Genomic DNA, 20,432 nt, shown 5'->3' on the forward strand with positions numbered 1-20,432 from the left:
ATTTAGGACTAATTATGCAATTCGGCGGAATGCAAAAAATAATTGGAGTATCTCCAAGCGACGGCAAACAACATTACCTTGGTTCTGTCCAGATACGTGGCATTTGCATATTTTGAAAGTTCGGTGCAAGTTACGGGGGGTATATCGGCACTTGGCGATATGTACATGCACACAAGCTTGTCTACACGAATGTAATTAAAAATAATAAAGCTAATGAATTCGACACCACCCTATATATACTCCAATACTAGGCCGCCTTCCCACCTTTGGCTGGATCAACACTCAACATGATCAGACTGCTATACAGGATTACCTTAATGCAATCGATAATTGGTGTCAATCCTGGCGTATGAACTTAAATGACTCAAAATGTACTCAAATGATGATTACAAGAAAGAAAGCACCATCAATTTGTACATATAAAATCAATAATGTAGCAATTAAGGTGGTTGACAAATATAAGTATCTGGGTGTAGTCATTGACTCGAAGTTAAAATGGAACGCTCATGTCCAATACGTCGTTTCGGCGTCGCTAAGGAAGCTATGGCTAATTAAACACCGGCTCAAACATTGCACTAGTAGGACTAAACTCGCTGCCTACACGACACTCATTATACCACTGCTTGAATATGCCGATGCTGTGTGGGATCCCCACACAAAGACCGGTGTCAGCAACATTGAAAGCGTGCAAAAGAAAGCCCTTAGATTTATTTATAATATTTATAGTAGACGAGTCTCGATCACTGATCTCAGAACACGGTTATGCCTCCCATCGCTGAAATTTCGGCATAGACTGCATCGCCTACAAACTTTGTTTAATATCGTTAATAAACAAACAAAAATGGATCCCGACATCTACATCAATTTTAATAAAACAAGAAAAACCAGACACAAGCACAGCAAAACGATTGTGATGCCACAGTCTAAAACTACTGCTCATCGCTTCTTCTTTTTCCCTCGAACTATAGCAGAGTGGAATGCTCTACCGCAAAAAGTCGCTTGTATGTCCTCGGTTGAATCATTTCTGTCTGCCGTGCAATCTTTGCAATGAAGCGTGTTCGTTTTAGAATCACCATTTTCCTATTTTTGTAATTTTGTACATGCTGCCTTTCCCGACGCAATAGTCTGTATATTTAAGCATCTTTTTTTTTTTTCATGGTTCCTTGTAACCCATATTTTTGTTATTTTGACTTGTAGTGCCGACTTTGTAATCACTCACTCCTGCCTGGACTGGCAAGAGGCAGTTGGCAGTATCTAATAAATAAATAAAATAAATAAATAAATAAAACACGAAAGGAGAACTCGCCACGTTGCAACTCTGCTCTCACGCAATCGCTAGTAACTAGACACACACAAAAAAAAGTAAAAAAGAAAATATGCGGATCCCACGCACTGTGCGAATCATTTTAAGCGAAGCTTTGTAACCCGTTTGCTTTGAATGATCACAATTAGCGGTGATGTTGACGGTGAATGCGCAAATTTCTCCAGCGTTTTGTCCAATACGATAGTGGTGAATTGAGGTTAAAGGTTACCTTGCGTGCACCACTGCGTTTTGCCTAGTGCACAGAACACACAGGGAGACATGTTTGCTTGAGGCGTTCTTGTGCGTCATTCTTCATAATCTCTGAGAGGGTTGAACATTTCCTCGCATGGCACATCACATCGTGGCAGAAGTGCTAAACATTAATTGAAATATGGGGCTGTACGTAATTCATAGAATGATTATAATTGTATGTATACATTGTATACATACATTCTCAACCTGCACCACGTTTTGCTGCGTGGCGAAGGCGCTCCTGTTCTGTGCGACGCTTCATTTGTGCCTGGGTGTCCTCGACACTGAGGGAATGCTTTGGAGCCATTTTGCTGGCGCGTGATTGCGTGCTCCTTCTGCATACGTGGCCAGCGCGCTGTTGAGACGCCATCTCCAAGCGCTCTCTTCAGGCTGTGGACGATTGTAACGTTTACACTATCACAGCCCATCACGCGACCTCCACAGCCCAGCACCTGCATTTTCGTCGCATAGGAAAGCAAGCACAGCACTTGCCATACGCACAAACTGTGAAACGGTGCCGCGGCGGCGCCGGCCGTGATGTGCGGAGGCGAGCGGAGGCGAGCGACTTTCCAGGCGAGCAGCAGCAGCGCCCGGAAAGTCGGTAGGAGAGGCAATAAAGCTTTGCTTTAAAATAAAAGAAATTAAAGAGAAAAAACTAATGAACGAAACAGCCACGTTTCCTTGTATATAAGCCGCTTTCTTTATTTTTATTCTTGTATTTATTTAACCTTCCCGATCTTTCGGACCCTGTTGGCTAGCATTGTGTCAGCTGCATGGTTCTTTCCCTTGGACGTCGTCCAAGCTCATGCCTGCTTCTTCTTTGTTATCGAACCAGTTTACGACCGTTACGTTCCTAAAGAGAAAGCGCCGGAACGTAGAAGCACACCACCTCTGAAACCTCTGCGATTTCTACAAAGATACGATGGCCACGAAGGTAAAATAAAGCATAGGGAGAGACACATTCAGAGGCACGCGGTTAGCTGAGTTCAGAAACAGGCAGCCGCCGGCTGTGGATGCTCAGCGTGCCCCGACAGGACGGAAGGAGGACGAGCCCTTGTTGTCCGACAGAAATGCAGAAGAACCAGAAAGAGGGGGGCGGAAGAAGGCGGGAGTGCTTCATCGGTGCCACCTCCCGTGTTTTGTTTCGCCGAGACGCGCAATCCGTGCCAGCACTTCCGCTATTTCGGGATGCAAAGCAGGGAGCTCGCACGTGGCGCGTGCCTGTATAGGATATCCGGCGGTACGATGATGGCGGAGGGGCCGCCGATCGAAGCGGACAACTCTGACCGCAGGGGTTATACCGCGCTTGTACAATCTCTCTTACAAGAGAGGTGACACGGCAAAGTAAAGTTCGGTGCAACTTACGTGGGGTATATCGGCGCTTGGCGATATGCACATACGTTTCTTGCACGCAGGCTTGTCTGAACAAACGTAATCAAAACTTGTAAAGCTGATAAATTGGACGCCGCCCTACATATTCTCTGATACTAGTGCCCTTCCCTCCATCGGCTGGTTCAACGCTAAACACACACACACACACACACACACACACACACACACACACGCACAGATATATATATATATATATATATATATATATATATATATATATATATATATATATATATATATAGAGAGAGAGAGAGAGAGAGAGAGAGAGAGAGAGAGAGAGAACTCGCCACGTTGCAACTCTGCTGTCACATAATTTCGTGGACACAAGAAAGCAAAAAACAAATGAAAGAAACGGTCGCGTTTCCTTGTGTAGTTGCTGCTTTATTTATGTTCTTTTTTTATTTATTTTATTTAGTGCTTACGCTGTCCTTACCCGAACGCTTGAAGAGACGCGTGTCGTCAAGCGCCTTATATTGTCGCCTCGTAAAATTAAAGTCGTGCAGCGATCCACTGAGCTTTTGGCTCCTGAGAATTGTATGTCGTTGGCGCTAGTTTCTGCCATGCGTTTCCTGTGTGGAGGGAGGCTCGTTTTCGGGGTAATACTTCGACTGTTCGTGAAGATTGTTTGATGAGTTTAATATCTACAATGTTCTTAGAACGTTCTTGATCAAACTGCGAGGCGCCAGCCGCTGCCAACACCGTCTCTTATCCGTGTGAATAGAAAAAAAAGAACACATATTTCGATCCCATGTTTCTTCTAGTTTACTGTCTACATGCAACATTACAGAGCACTAGACACCGCATTGCGGCAGGCTACTTCTCAGGAACGTGTAAAACAGTGGTGAGCGATGGCTGGGAGTGCAGCATAAATAAAGTGGTTTTGACGTCTCACTCTGAACTATAGGTGGGTCTGCGCATCGTAAAATCGGGGGACAGGCGCGTCGGGTCCCGGTGACAGGGGCAATTTGTTCGCACGTCCGTGGGGTTGAACTAACAGGACCGGCACGTCCGCGGTTTTTTGTCTCAGACCGTATCGTCGATCTAGAGCAGCAGCCGCTCTCTTGAACTGCGCTCGTACTTGCGTCACCCGGAGCCGAGATGTCAACGCGAAGCGAACAGTGGGTCGTAAACAACCAGAACAATTCTGGCTCTTCTGAGAAACGGACGGGGATGGTTTTTCTTTTTTTCCTTTCTTACTTCTTTTTCTCTTTTCTCTTTCTTTCTTTTTTTTAAACATATTTACGTGCATGTGGGGCGAGGCTGCTCATGGCCAACCCATGCTTGCGCTCAGTTCCCCTTACAATGCCTATAAAACTGCCGGCGCTGCGATGCATGGCTCGGCTGTGGCATGACTCAGAAGAAATGGGTAAAAAAAAAAAAGGTAAATAGGTAGGCCACTGCGTGTTGGTATCTAACTGCATTCTGCCCAGCGGTGCGCGCGGTGCATGCAACCAGCCCGATGCTGTAGCGAAAAATAGTTACTGCCCGGCATGCCAAGGCCAAGTGAGCAGCGAATGTTGCGGCGAAGCTGTTAGCTTCTGGTTGGTCGGCATTTTTCGTGTCCATGTCCATGGGCAAAAACGCGGACCGATCCCGGAGGTAGTGCGATACCGGGCCGACCCGCGACGGAGGTGAAGCAGGCGTCACGCCCTCAGCAAGGTGAAGCGAAAAGTGCGGACATTCCTTGGAATCATGCATACAACATACAGAACAGCATTCGTTTCAATAAATAACAAGCACAAAAGAAGCATGCGAACCACATAATTGATGATAAGGCGCTCCGGATAAGAATGCGAAGCACTTAGCGCTCCGCTCATACGTTTCCCAGTAAATATTGCTGTTGCGCAAGCTGCCCCGGCGAAGGCAGCTAGCGACGTGGGGAGTGACGTCACTAGCCTTTCGTGTATAGCAGAACCAGCCTAGCAACCGATTTCATTGTTCTTGCAGCAGCGCTAGGGGTAGGCGACGCATAGTTATAAGACTCTCGATGAGCAGTCTGAATACGAGGAGCAACAAAAGAAAAAAGAAACGGCAATACGACCAGCGGCGGCGTGCTGTCAAAATTACCATGACTCCTAATATTACCATTGCTCTAAATAAATAAAGCTTTGCATAACCCCCTCAGCAGTTGTAGTGGTGGTTTTCAACAACCTCGCTGGACATCTACTTTCGCGGGGCCGGGATGGCGAGTCATTTTTTCTGCAAAAATAACCAACATGTTAGTAGTCGCGAAAACATGTACAGTTTTAAAGAAAAGGAAGTAATTAGAAAATAGGGAATCGCACTCATCCCAGAGCTCGTCCATCACTGTTACATAAATATGTAGTTACAGGAAATACGTCGTTACCTTAAGTATTTCCTGTAACTACGCCTCTTGCGTAAGGGCGACTAGTTTGCGTTTCTCATTATGAAAGATTGCAGCCGACCATATATACCTAGTGCGTGCACCAAGCAGGACGGAATAAAAAGTGGGGAGGGAAAGGTGAGAGAGAGAGAGTTAAGGGGCGTGCAAATTACTGTCAAATGCTCACAACTGCCCGTAACTTCCTCTTTGGTAGCGGTCCTGCTGCAAGTCGCCATCTGTTCTCCCTCCCTAGCACGCATTTCCTCTGGACGGAGAGAGCATACGTTTAAGAACAGCAAGACAAGCACACTTGCAAAACGGTATGATTCAGTATGGGGAACAGGTGTTAAGCGGAACCATGCGCCACGCTGAGGATTAGGACATCCAGCGCCGTAACCGGCGTAACTATCACGAACGGACGTTCATCAACGGGTGTGTTCTCACCTGGCAGCTGCCTGGCGCGCTTGAATATCAGAAAGCTTGTCACGATGATAAATCGGCCGAAACCAGCAGCATCGCACAAGGTGCGCCGCGGCAGCTCGTAGGCGGGTCGATGTGTTGTTGGCTTGCTTGTTAGTGAGGAAGCCACGTGTAGCAACTACTGTTATCGCGAGTAAGTGATGGTAACGTCGTTCCTAGAAACGATGGCGAGTGATGAAAAAGAGGGTTGGGTGGGGAAGCTAGGGGTGTGGGGAACTGGCCATAATGCGGTGACAGCTGCTTCGAACGTAGTTAGAGTAGCGTGAGAACGCAACCAGACGCTGCTTCGCTTTTTAAACGCTACAGCCAGGGATTTATTTGAGGCGCTCATGACGTAGCTATATTTATGAGATATTCATGTGATGTCCGCAACAAGCATACCTGGGGAAGTATTCTGTAAGAGTGCATCTAGTGGACATGTCCATTTCGCCTGCTGCTGAAGTTTTTATTGGCTGGGCTGAGTTGCGCGTCCACAGCAGCTAGGTGCCACAGCCAATCTTGACTTCAACAGCAGAAGAAATGGACAAGTCCACTAGGTGGACTCTTACAGAATACCTCCCCTGCCTACTTGAGTCGTGTATTTTCGTTTTTTCCTAATTGCGTGCGTCAAAACGAGCCGAGCTTTATCACGCTCGGAATACAATGATTTCATCTCGTTCTGCGAAACACTCTTGTCTGGCTCAACGCACCATTCGGCGCATTCGAATTTCCTTCTGACGGCGCTTTACCGAAGTTACTTTTCGACCACACTGATTCATGGCCTGTTCGCTTAAGTTCCCACAGAGTTGTTCGAATTCCAGCGCTTGTCTTCAAGAAGATGACGTCACGTAACATTCATTAATCCTCGTCCTTAGTGTTCAACTTATGTTCATTCGCGATTTAGTTGTGAATACACTTGCCAAGCTATCGCTGCTTTTCTGGAATACGTAAGCTTTCCAGTTAGTATGGGGTGTGAATTAAGTGGGCATTCAACTTAATCCGCTAGTTAACGCTCAGTTCCATACAAATCCCACAAGGAAGCGCGGTGGCCATGGAAAAAAAATTGGAGGACGCTTAAGCTTCGCCTTTAAGAGTGGAACGCAATAGCATTCAAAGATCCCTGACATGCTTCTCACGCTTCCCGGCAAGTGCAGCGTATGTAACCGTAATGTTCACCGGGAAACGCTGGCGGCGAACCCTATGCAGGAAGGCGGGCTTTCTGGTAGAAGCGCAGCCTCTTGCATGGGCCACGATGGATGGATGGATGGATGGATGCTATGAGCCTCCCCTTTGGAACGGAGTGGTGGGTTGCCCCACCAAGCCCTTGTTATTATATTGCCTAATGTCCTACCTATGTTAAAAAGAAAAAAAAAACAAAAGGGAAAAAACCCACGATGAATTCCCATAACCAAACTTTCTGAACCCATATTGTAAACTTTGTTTTTGCACGCCTTCGTTGTTTGTCGATTCCCTACTTTTCATGGATGGATGGATGTTATGAGCGTCCCCTTTGGAACGGGGTGGCGGGTTGCGCTTCCAAGCTCTTGCTATTATACTATTATTCTTCCGCCAACAAGCGAGTGCCATCTGGTGGTGTTGCAAGGAGCCGGGCACGCCACTCCGTGGCCTCCAAGATATTCGCGCGCCAGCGCGCGCAAATGGCGGACGCCGTGGTCGGTCTATGCATGGTAGAAACGATGGAAAAGGTGTTCGTTTGAATTTTGGCGTAACAGAATGATGTTTTCTCGTATATTCAAATTACAGTCCGACGCTATCATGTCTGTAAGTAGTGTGTAAATCATAGTTTACAATTTTTCTACGTATTTAAGTTTAAGAAATTCAATTAATTCAGTATCTTCCTTGCGTCACATGGAGGGTTTGGGTATGCTTGGTTTGAAATTCTTTTTTGCCGAAACGACGTCCGACGCTGGACAACGACGCCGGAGTTTCTGCGACATGGGGCCCTTAACGCTGTCGCGTTAAAAACGAAGCTGACGAGCGACAGTCAATTCTAGAAGCTTGTTTGTCGTGTGCGGTGCAGGCGACCGCGGCCACATTTATTAAAGAATTGGCTGAACGGCCTTAGTGTGCCACTTGTCTTAGCCGCTGGCTGGATTGTGTTCTTGTCCCAAAGTAATGATGTTTACCCACTACGAAGGACTGGCCAAAAAAGAAATATAAGTGGGTTCTGGAAATTGTATTTTAGAAACAGTTCTAATCTAACTCGAAACTTCCTTTGTCCGCCTTGCCATCTGGCGCACACTGAGCTGCGGCAGATATCTACTCCGCTACAGTCTCATCAGCAAAGGAGAACAATAAGAAGAGGAAAACTAAAGCTGCAACGTCGTTTCCACCCGTATCTGCAAAGCTTAGGACACTGCGCCTTAGGTCTCTATATATACGTGAATAGATGTACCTACTCAAAAGGAAAAAGAAAGAGTTGTAATCCTTTGGCAGAATGGAGACTACTTTGCTGGCGTTGTTTCTCCGTTCTGGAAGGGAAGAAAAATGTACGAATAAAATAGAAAACAGCTCCAAAGAAATCCTGAAACCTTCGCCTCTTTCAAGTATACACACCAAACGACGTCATCCATGCTGGCGCTTGCCGTTTGAAAGCTCTCTGGCTCCATCTTCCTCTTTATACACGGCCTCCTCATCCCGTCTAATCTTTAGATACTATGTTCCCGTCTTGTCTCATATCTCTTGGGTCTTACAACTTCCGCACAACTTTTCCTCTTACTTTCCCGTTATCCGATCTTCCCATTCTCCCGGCTTCCAGCTCATTCCATCGTCAGCTTTAGCATCTTTTGTTCGACGCCGGTAACACGACGCCCCGACGCACTGTATCCTTCGCTTGCCACGTCTCCGCGTGGGCACACAAATAAATCTAGGCAGGGTATGCGTACTCGTGTGGAATCAACCTCCGGAACAAAGCGGCCGTCCTCGTTGCCGCTGTGCGGAGCTTCTATCTGGAGTTGTCTCAGATGTCACCGACTCGTGGGTGGTTGGGTAAAGCGAGCTTCGCGGAAGCCACGCCGAGGCCCCAGCGAACGATATACAACGCCGCGACGAACTTCTCTGCAGCGCGTCGCGTCCTTCCAGCCTTGGTGCGGGGACACACAGAGGCTTCTTTGTCTTCCCTGCGTCTATAATCCCCACATAGTTGCTTCGACTTCTTTGTGGGTGTGTACTCCTTTCGGTTGTGTACTGTTGTGTCACTTTCTGTTTATATTCCTTGGCTTGATTGCCTGTTGTATGGTCGTGGTTAAGAAAAAAATCAATCCCCTCTGTTTCCCTGCTTCTTGTTCCATATACATATATATCGAATATAAAAGTGGTAAGCGAATGTAACTCGCACGATAATGCCTTCGAAAAAGTGTGACCGATACTACAAAGAATTGAATTGAATTGTCTTTATTTCCATAAACACACAACTTATGGCGGATTTATCGAAAAAGTTGCACAAAAAAATTGCAAGAGGGCATCAGAAAAAGCTGCAAGAGGGCAGCAGCGGCAGGCACAGGCACTGATTCAGGACCGACAACACAAGCGCTGAGTTAACCGGAGCCCAATTTATCTGTGCCCTGAAGTCTAAGAAGCATTTGAGTCAGTAATTAACATACAAAGAAAGCTTACTGTTCTACCGCTGAATATATATTACTGAATTACTGGCTCAAGTGCTCCTTAGACTTCAGGCCACAGATAAATTGGGCTCCGGATAACTCAGCGCTGTTTGTGGTGTCGGTCCTGAATCAGTGTCTATGCCTGCCGCTGCTGCCCTCTTAAGGCCCGTCAAGTTGCTGTGTGCAACTTTTTCATTAAACCTCCATTAATTGTATGTTTATTGAAATAAAGGCAATTCAATTCAATTCAATTCTTTGTAGTCTTGGTCACGCTTTTTCGAAGGCAATATCATGCGAGTTACATTCGCTTACCACTTTCATATTCGAAGGAAACACTTCCACAGAGCGATAAAAATACAACGGTTGAGCTCTCACCGACGTTTCGTTGCCTGACATCTATAGAACAGCGAGCTCGTGTGTAACTCTGCCGTCACATCCCTGTCGTAGCTTCAACTAAACGCCCTTAACCCTCATTAAGATTGATCATGACTTCTCAGTTTTTGCTGGTTGCTTAACGAGTATTCTAGGTCCCTGAATAACGACATAGTCACTCAACAGCATCATACAAGCTCTCAGTCGAATTTTGCGGTGGAATTCGAGAGAAAAAACTGTTTTGCAGACAAATACTAACTGGCATTCAAAGTCGGTTTGTTAAAACGCAGCGTCCATCCAGGGCCAGCGCCTGCTACCCTGTCAACTACTTGTCTGCAGCCTCGTACGTTGTAACCACGCAAACGTATTAGAGACGGGGCATCACCGCGGCAATCATGACTCCGCTAACACCACCGACGTGTTGAAATTGGGCTTCTCCCGCAGAGAAGGGCCTTGAAGGCCCCGGCAGCGCCGCAATCCCTGCGTTCGCTGTTTTCGAGGCGGCGTCGGAGAGAGAGAGAGAGAGAGAGAGAGAGAGAGACCGCCGGCCCCACGCGTGCACTGTCGAGGCCGAGATCACCGCATGCAAAGGAGGATGCGCCGGCCGCTTTGTTAGCCTTGGCTTCTGTCAGCGCTCTCCGCTCGAGCCCCGCTATTTCGGTTGACAGCGTCCTCCGCGCATAGCGACGCAAGGACTCCCCCGCATCGCGGCATCAACGGTGGCAGGCGTGCTTGCCTGCCCGTATCTGTTGTGTAGTCGGCGCCTGGTTAGTTAACTTCGAAGCGATAAGCGCAGTGCGCCAAAAGTGGCGGACGCTCGCTCACTTCGGCAGCGAGCGAAATGCGGTCGCCCGAATCGGGAGCGCGAGGGTCCAGCTGCAGCGTACAACTTTTAAAGCGCCCGCGCCGCGAAGCCACCTATAGAGTGACGAGCGCGACTGACAATGCCAAATAAATGAGAACCAGTGGCTATGTTTAGAACGCGCGCCACTTACTAAAAGCGATGCTTCTGTTATCGGTTCCTATACTTTCGTAATGCCACTCACGCCATGAAAGCATGTCTGAACGATCTGTCTGCAACCTCTATTTAGACTCTGTAGAACTTCGGCGCTGAGAGCAAATTAATAAAATAAAAAATAATACTTAACGTGGCAACAGGGGTATGCTGAGTTACTAAGATGTTCTGAAATGTGGTCGTTATTCAGGTCATCATTCCTTCGTTATTCAGGCACAAAGCTAGTCGCACCTGCCCACAACAACCGCGTATAGGTGTCTGGTTCCTTACCGTTAGGCAGCGGCGTTGCAGTGTAGCGGGAGAGGTTGTTAGGAATATACCAGCCCGTATGAAGGCGAACTGTTATGCGCGCGCATTTTGAAGTACACTTCGACAACGTCAGCGGGATTTCGCAAAGTTGAAGACATGCAAACAGGGAGATAAATATGCAGTTGATTCAATGTGTTGCCTAATTGCAGCATGACTAATGCCCTTTCCCCGCGAACTGCAACACTTACAATGCCCACTCCGCCTGCCTCAGACTTGCCTGAAGTCATCTGCAGGTATAGAGTATACAACGAGCACGTTTCAAAGGGGAATAAGCGGTGTAAACGCTACTTCAGCGCCAACTTCCAATTTCAAGCGAGCGCTTGCTTGCCTTAATTGACTCTAACCAGATGAACGATGAAGTTAGGCGCAGGACTACGCAGGAGTGAGGCGCAAACTTTGCCGTAAACGGCAAACCTGCCAATACGAGAAAAGTTTGTCCGTTATTCTTTTCTTTTTTCTTCCTTTATACGGAACCAAATGGCGCTGAGTTATCGTGAAAGGAAAGCGGGTGCCCACCTGAAGGTAGTGTACCTACAACGGAACCAACGGTTCCTCAGAAAGAAGCTTTCACAAGCGAATAATACATATCTGTCCTTGTCCAGGGACCGAACCAGCCGCTGCCGCCTTCGACTGCAGCGTTTCCCGATTGAATTGAGAGAGAGAGAGAGAGAGAGAGAGAGAGAGAGAGAGAGAGAGAGAGGAGCTAGCCAGCATTGAGCCCGCTTGCATTGGGGGATGGGGGAAAAGCGGAGGAAACGATGACGACAATAACATAATGTCCACTCTTTATATCGCCGAAGTAGTGACAGTTTGCCGGCTGAGCAGTTAAGAGGCAAGAACACTGAATGGGCAAATAAGCCCTGAGGAAATTATTTAAGACATGCAGAAAATATTACGAAAGTGAAAGTCGACACGCACTTGAAAGCAGAGTTCGTCAATCATACCAGTACTGAAACACAGCTTCAACTTTCATGCGGGCTTTTATACGTAACGTTTTTTTTTAATTATCATTATTGAAATGAATATTACGAGAGGTTGGCGCCTTTATGGTGGCACCGGCTACTCCTTGTCACTTGGCAAACGAGACAAATTTGCCTAAAAAGGGGGAATAGCGACACAAAATATGACACTCAGTAGAACACTGGATGAATAAAGAATATACAGTCCAACGTAACGTTCCTGTAGGTGAGGGTTCTGAGTGACGCGCCGCCAATGAGCAACACTGAACTAGTCTTCAGCCATCCCCTGATGAAAAAAAAAATGTTTGAAATTACTAACGAGTCTGACACGACATTTTTAATAAAACTCTTTTCTTTCTTCTTTTTTTTTCCAACTGTGCTTGCCGGGATCTTAGTTCGTTGTTTTGCTCAAAAAGTGACGTGTTATAGTTAGTTTAGGTGCCCATAGGGGACGCGACCATCAGTAGGTTCCCATACACTGCTCGCCAATCACATTCCAGGTTTTGAAACATGTGGCCTATGGGGAGTCTCGAAAACTTTTATGATTGAAGATCGTTTTCTTTTCTTTTTTGTTGTTGTTGGTTTGGATGGCCACGCAACATAACTTCAGAGTTAATTTGAATATACGCATGCAAGCCCGTTGCGTGCAAATACTGCAACAGTGACTTATGTAATGCGTTGTCGATAACACATCATTTACAGTCATCAGGTTGGTCACTTTTTAATTTCGCACCTCCAAGGACACTTTCGCGCACTGTCCTTGTCCCAGAGCATGTCCAAAGTATACGGTAGGCCTCCGCTGCAGACGCAGAAGCTTTATGGTATTTAGATGTTTAGCCTGAGTCAGAATGAACTCTTTACGCTCTTTGCAGGCGTTTCACTCTTTACAGTTGCGTGCACACTTCGTCATTCACCATTAATTGTTGCTCGTTGCACGATGTCTACAGCATGGTTAATCGTTGCAAAACTTCCGCGAATTCGAGTAATCTTGCCGCGTGATGCCTAGCTATTTTATCAGCAAACTACGCTCTTTTCGAGCGATGAATTACAATTCCAGGTCAAAGCTACTCAAATTTCTCCAAAGAGAATCTGGGACAGAAAGGATCTTACGTTATAAGTGTTTGTTAGAGCAGGCGTTAGCCAATCGTGATGTTATATATATTATTAGCGATGGCGACCAGCCAATGGCAAACAGCTCATACGAGCTATTTATACTTTGTGTATTTAGACTTTTTTTTCAATTTGTTTTTTTTCGTTTTCCTCTCTCTCATCTTTCTAACCCCTATCCCCCATCCCCAGTGTAGGGTAGCAAACCGGAGACTCATATCTGGTTAACCTCCCTGCCTTTCCTCTTCATTCTCTCTCTCTCTCTGTGTATCCGGCCCTAGGACATCGATACACGCGGTGCGCTCGTGAAATCTTAAAGGCTATCCTACCGATGTTATCCTTAGTGCCCTGGTAAGCTATCGTTGGGAGTGTACGTCAATGCGCGCTCGCGGCAATCTCAACGGAAACATGCGCCGAACGTAATTCTCTCCGCCGGTTTCGACCCCAAAATTGAGTTGTTTCTGGGGCTGTGATCGGAGCGGCAATAAACTTCAAGAAGGCGGCAACAAGTAGGGGCCCACTCCTAGCTTAGGCGCTCTCGTGTGTCTGCAGGATCGTTAATCACTCCTTCAACAATCGTTTCGCAATCCAATCTTGAAAACCGGGCCTTTCGCGCTCTTCGCTCCCTCGTTATTTTTGTTATTATGTTTTGTTTGTCTCGCGTGTTTGTTTTCTTTGCAGAGGTGCTTTTCCTTCCCTTTATTTATTTTTTTTTTCGAGTCGAACCACTGAGAAACAGGAAGCTGAGAAGAAGCGGGCTCCATATATCCACGCTCCTAAACTCTCTACGAGCGATAGGAAGTGTGCTTTGATGAGAGTCAATGTTGCGAACTCGAGAAAAGTTTCCGCTTCTCGCTAACGAAGTGGAAGATTTATGGTTCAGGTATCAAGTTCGTGGATGCTTCCGTTCCTTGAGCAGCGAAGCCGAAAGTTTTCCAACTGGAACACAAACAAGTGAAAAAGAAAAGGCTAGAAAAATAAAACGAAAGAGAGAAACGTTGCTGCGGTTTGGGCTAGGAGGAGAGAGCCGTCGATTTCCTTTTGTCTGGTTTTCCGTCTCCTTTGCTGCTACGGAAACCTGAAGCAGCAGCCATCCACTTGATCGAGACTGTCATTAGCAACCGAAGCTTGGCTCTTTGCAGTCTTCGCGGATCTCTTTGCGAAACTGACCTCGGTAAAGCGAAGTTAACCGGCTGCAATTGTTCGTTTCTTTCTTCTGCTTGCTAAACGTGTGGCCACTTGATTGAGATTTCAGCAATTTCTTTTCGTCCGCCTTCCCTTGACTCTCTCTCTCTCTCTCTCTCTCACCTCAAATTCGAATTCGACAACTATATAAATTTCTTCTTATTTCATTGGCGCCTGTCTTGCGAGCTTAACACGAGCGTTGACTAACCTATACTTCTCGTCAATGGATCTTATGACGTCGACATGGCGTCCGTTAGGTGCCCCCTTGTAGAAAGGTCCCCGTTTCGGCTACGAGGACCTCTGTTTAATCGTTCTCGAGCTTGCGTATATTTCGAGAACTGATTAAGCCTGATTGACAAAGCTCTTTGTTCCTAACCGCTCGCGGCTGGCCGTCACTGCTACTGCTATCGCCTCTTTCGTTATCATGTATTCGTCCTTATCACGTTTGCTATCTCCTCCCTGCTTATCTCAATTTGACGGCGCCTGTTCTCGCACACATTTTATTCGAGCGCGTTGGCTATGCGAACTTGGGGTGAGGTTCGTTTCTGACGCATTCCCCGCTTTAGAATCGTGCTCCCACGTGTACGTTTTAGCTCTACAGAGTGCTGAAACGAAGGAACCTGAAACTCGCTAAGGAAGAAACATGACTGCTTCGCATCAGACCCCGCTACCATTCGGAAGCGGAAGCTGGCGAACAGCGCAATTTTCACTGCGCGCGACACGTCATGGTACCCAGGATGTGTTTTTGCGGACAATCCCGAATTTCCGATTCTCCCAAAAGAAGAAAGATACATGTTCCTTTCTCTCTCTTTTTTTTTTTTTTTGCGTTCCATTCGCCAGCGTACGTAGGTGAATTTTGCTCCCCTGAAGTCGCCTGTTATCTTTGTTGACAGTCTCTAATCACTCAGCCTAAAGGATTCTTCCACTTGGACGCCTTGAACTGTCACGATCACCCGCCGTAGTACGTAGTGGCTTTTGCGTTGTGCTTTTCTGTTTCCCCTTTCCCTTCCCCCAGTGAAGGGTAGGAAACCGGACGCTCGTCCGGTTGACCTCCCTGCCTTTTCTCTCTCTGCTATCTCTCTCTCTCTCTCTCTCTTCGCGTTGCGCTGCTTAGCACGAGAGTATGGGATCAATTCCGGCCGCGGCGGCCGCATTTTGATGGGGGCTATATGCGAAAACGCCCGCGTAGGTGCACGTCAAACTTAATCCCAAGTTCCTCCACTACGGCGTGCGTCATAACCGTATCGTGGTTTCGGCCCGTAAAATTAGTACCCCCGGATTTAATTTAAATTTAGCTGTCGCTATGGCCATCGAACCGCCTGACAAAGTGTAAGGACTCGGGATCGAAACCACAAGAAATAAAAAAAAGAAGGAAAAAAATAAATAAGTAAAATTAAAGAAGGGTGCCGTCTGTAACGTAATCTGACAAGAAGAGCAGGAGGAGCACAGCTCAGTCGCTACAGCGAGGCTTCGCATCTGCTGCGCTGCCGTTCTCGGAAGGAAAGATTCACCCGCCTGATAAACCCCAGACGGTGCTAGCTTGCGAAGTCGGACGAACACTATGCGAGGGGCGGGCACCGCTAGGCGGGCTGATGGGGTTGTCTGTGCCGCGCTGGGGACGAGTAGCTGAACTGAGTTATCTGGTCGTGGCCTCAGAGGGCGACAGAAGACTGGGCAGCTGCAGAAAGCTCTCTCTCTCTCTGTCTCTCTCTCTCTCTCTCTGTCTCTCTCGCCGCAGTGTCCGGTGTCAAAACAGCACCCTATCCATAGGCTTCAAAGTGGCCACAGTTACACAGCCATCGTCGCACCTCTATCTGTGTTGCGCAAAAAAAGATACGAGATCGCGGCCGCTTTCGAAATGAAGCCCAAGAACGGCTGAAGGTGATGAAAGGAGACGATAAGAAAGGTTATGCAAATCAAGTTGTATGACAGCGATCTCGAGACTGCAAGGCGCGCACTTTTCTAAACTCGGCACCGTTGTTCGCAGAAGCGGCGACAGATGACGCCAGCGTCTCTACGCGATGATACGATGCTGCCTTTCGGCTGTCTTTCGGTTCGTCCTCGATGTGATTATTCGATTTGCTGAATCCTTGGGCGAAAAATGCTTTGTAAATTAAAAAGTACCTTTAGCGTGGGTCGTCTATTTGAATGCTAAATTGGTCAATAAGTTGAACAAGACAGCAAGTTCTTTAAATGAATGCTAAACTCCATAACTAAGTCAGTCTAGATTGGTTAGGTATTCGTTCAGAAGCAAGGTCAGAACCGTTCAGGACCACCGGTCAGAACCAGTTCTGACCGGTGGTCGAGACAGGCGGCCGCCCAGGTCGTCATTTCACTGGTGATTTCGGAATAAAGGAGAGGGGTATTAGGTTCTGCAATGCGCAGCGCACCTCTTCGACCTGCATCCCGTCTCCGCATCCCATCTCCCATCTCCACGGGAAACGTTGAGGATTCCGTTAGATACAACGGTGGATGAAAATTGTATACTGCTTTGAAAATTTTTATTACCTCCCTTTTAACTGCTGATTTTTTTCATAACAATGAAAAATAATGCACGAAAGCTTATTCGCTAACTTCCGTTTTATTATTACAAGTATACTAATGCATAAGAAAGTTGCATCTAATTTTTTTTTTTTTATATACGTTTAGTGATTTGTTGCCAGAGCATGGGAGAGGGCCGCGAAAACTTCGCTTTCCCTGGGGTGGCAAGGTACCTTGCAACGCTGCTGTTTAGAGCGCTGTTCTCATTAATTTCACTGGGAAATAATCCATATTGTCACTGGAGGAAATGAAAGCCCTACTTCCCTTTTCTTGAATTTCGCGCCTAAAACTCAACGCTGGTACGCCAGTATCACGTCACCTATTTCAAAGTACTTTCCGGTATCGTCGTCGTACGAAAATTACTAGGTTGTATATGGGGTTATTTTAGACTGCAATGCAGTGCTTCTTTATTGGTAAACAATTTTACTACACCTATACGCAGAGTCGTCGAAATGCGTCGAAATCCGTGACGTCACCGCGTGCTGGTGCGGGAACGTCACAACAACGGCGCCAGTCGTCTTTTCGTCTTTGCGGTGTTTTTGGCCTTCTAAGCCTCCTGCTACGATAGGAGTGGCTGTTCCGCTATAAAAGAAGCGTGATTAACCGACACTACTAAGCTTAACTACCTTCTATAGTGTTCCCTTTAACGAGCACGAGTGTACTTGTCAATCTTGAAGTCAAATGTTTTCAATAAATATCGCTGCGTTAGAGCAACTTTGGCAAGTCCGAAGTCTAACGGCTTTCCCTACTCCTTACCCCATTTCTCTCTCCTCCCCCCCACCCCCTTTGCAAGCTCTCAAGGAAGGCTGTGCCTTGCCTGAGAGAAAATTAACTGGCCGATCGTGATCACGCAGCTTTAATTGAAGTTTGAAACATTGTGTCTTTGCGCAGCAGCAGGCACACCAAGGTGGCAAAATTTATGGCGTTCCTCCGATGGAGGAACGCCATAAATTTTGCCACCTATACCTGTATACGTGCGCCTGTATACGTGTGCGAACAGAAAGGAAAGCTCCTCCGCCGGAGTTTTCTTTTGTTTTCACTTTCCACCAGAAGGGATTACGCTGTAAATCGTGACTGCAAATCAAGCGAGGCGCAGCTCGTCAATTGTGTGCGGGCTTATCGGCCGCCATCATTGGGGGGCGGGAGGGAAAACCCACCGTTTGCGCAGTCAACTCCTGCCTCGCGCGGAAGGCAGACTTGGTGTACCTTCTCACTAACTCTGTAGTTGTTGCCAGAAGCAAAGACAAGAAAAGAAAAAGAAAACATAGGGAGGAAAACTAGCAATCAGTGGGTAGCCCCAATGCTCCGGAGGTCTACCGAAGGCGCAAGTAAGAGCGGCGGGAAAAGAAAAGAAAATGGCACAGCATGCTGCGCCTAAAATAGCAGTCTTCTTCGTAACGCCTACGTGCACTGTCGTCCGCGCTTAATAGGTGGTTGCGAAAGCGCATGCTTGAAGTTTGATCCCATCTTGCAAGGCGGCCTATACCTCTTGCATTAGCAATTTCCGGGGCATGCCTCGTCGAGCGCCAGTTTAATTCGGTTCGTACGAGTTATAGCCCTGCGATTGCGTCGCACAGCGAATAGAGTTAGACAGCGCGAAACCTGCTGAGAGTAGCAAAAGTACAAAGCGTGACATCCCCAAGGAGCCTTAAGAATTAGGTGGAACTTCGCGATGTACAATTTCCCGTTTCAGCTTCGAAACGACAGTAAATTTTAAACCGCTTTTACTGGCATTTTCATCTCACTGGGACCGCACATGGCACATGTGTATGTGTATACATATTTTTCTGCTTGTTTATTAGCGGCAATCTCTTAAACTGCCGTTCTTTTTTTTTCTTTTTTATGTCACAGTACATTTCCATGCCTTGTATATGCCCTCTAGCATGGGCCATAACTGTTGACCTGCAGTATTCTGAAATAAAATAAAATAAATAATAAAAACAACCTCAGCCCCAGAGTTCTTGTAACCTATACTCCTCATTATTTTCTTTATTAGTGCAAGAGTTACTTGGTGCATTGTGCAACTCTGCCATCCCCAGAAAGCCGTGGCAGAAAGTCGTGGCAGAAAAACGGCACACAAATTACGTCATCTTCATCTAACTAAAGAAAAAAGTGGCCGCGGTAAGGACTCGATCCTCTGCCCCACCGCCACAGCCACCGCTGCGTAGCTGAGCCCACTAAATAACCATTGCGCCACCGTTGCAACAGACGAGAGTGATAAATATCTTCGAAACTGTGCACTAGAGTTACTTTAGGGAGCCTATACAGTAACTCTACTGGGCACGTGGTTGGGCGTTGCCTGGCGGGCAGTTCACTAAATGGCGCATGATAGTAGTGGTACCACTTCCGGCGCTACGGAGCCGTCATAGTCTGAACTTGTATCGCTATCGTCTACATCATCAGGCGAGACAGCAAAGCGTGACTGCAGGTGCCAGTTCACTACCGGCGAAGTACGCGAGCATCGCAATGCAGCGAAACGTAGGAAGCGAGCCGCTGCTGCAGTGAAACAGCGTCCACCGCTCCAAGCCCCCGACAACGCGAAAGGCGGCAGAGCGAGCACGGAGAGCTGCAGCGGCTGGAACGAGGCAACGTACCCCCACCCTCTCCCCCCCTGCCCCAAGTCCCCGACAGGCAGACGAGCGGCGAATGCAGCGACAAGGAGAGCGGCGGCGACGACAGCAGCGGAAACTCTGCAAAGTCAGGAACGCCAAGTACGCAGCGGCATCGAAGAAATTCGTCAAAACGTTTGTAGACAATCCTTTGGGAAGTGTTTGGAACACTTCCCTATGCACTAAACTCAGCGACATACTGAGCGACAAGTAGTGCTCTCGCATTTGCACATCATAAGAATTGCTCAAGTGCCCCTATAATTTTTTTGTTAGGTCTACGGACTCTCATGCGACTGTAGTAATGCGCCGTGACAGAAGCCTTTTCAGTGGCTTCTGCTGTCACCAGGGCCTCTATCCTGGTGGTAGATGATAGGTGATAGAAGAATTTTTCCCACCAGGAAACTCTGCATCACGACTTTCACCGCTGATGCACGACGCTCGAGGATGCTCAAACAAACGCCATTGTATGTGTCAACTCATTCGAAACTCAGATGATCTCAATTAAACGATCAGTGGCATTTCACTTTCAGTACATGCTCGCCGCACAACGCTGATAGCCAACAGATGCTGTGCGGGAGTTGACTGTTGCCATGGCAACAGGATAACCGAGCATACCGCACTACGGAAGTCGCCGTTGATAGGCCTTTAGCTAGAAGTGTCACAAGGGGGCTCTGTTCTCACAGAAGATGGCACTTTACGTTTTATAATTTGCGGATTTAGAAAGATGGCCTAAAGCGAAATTCCTCTGCAACGCTTATTGATAAAGAACGCAGCAAATAACGCAATAACTACAATAGGGTATGCCGGCTGTAACTCATGAAAGTTGCGGTAGTCCGTCATAGCTGCGTTGGCTTCTGTTTTTAGCTTTTTCAACTTCAGCTTTCTCCACTGCACACTAATATAAATCTGTAACGCAACCAAAACGACATTAAGAGCAGCAACTAATCTCTGCTGTACCCTTC

The sequence above is a fragment of the Dermacentor andersoni genome, chromosome 6 (genome assembly GCF_023375885.2).
Source record: "Dermacentor andersoni chromosome 6, qqDerAnde1_hic_scaffold, whole genome shotgun sequence".
Taxonomy (NCBI): Eukaryota; Metazoa; Arthropoda; class Arachnida; order Ixodida; family Ixodidae; genus Dermacentor; species Dermacentor andersoni.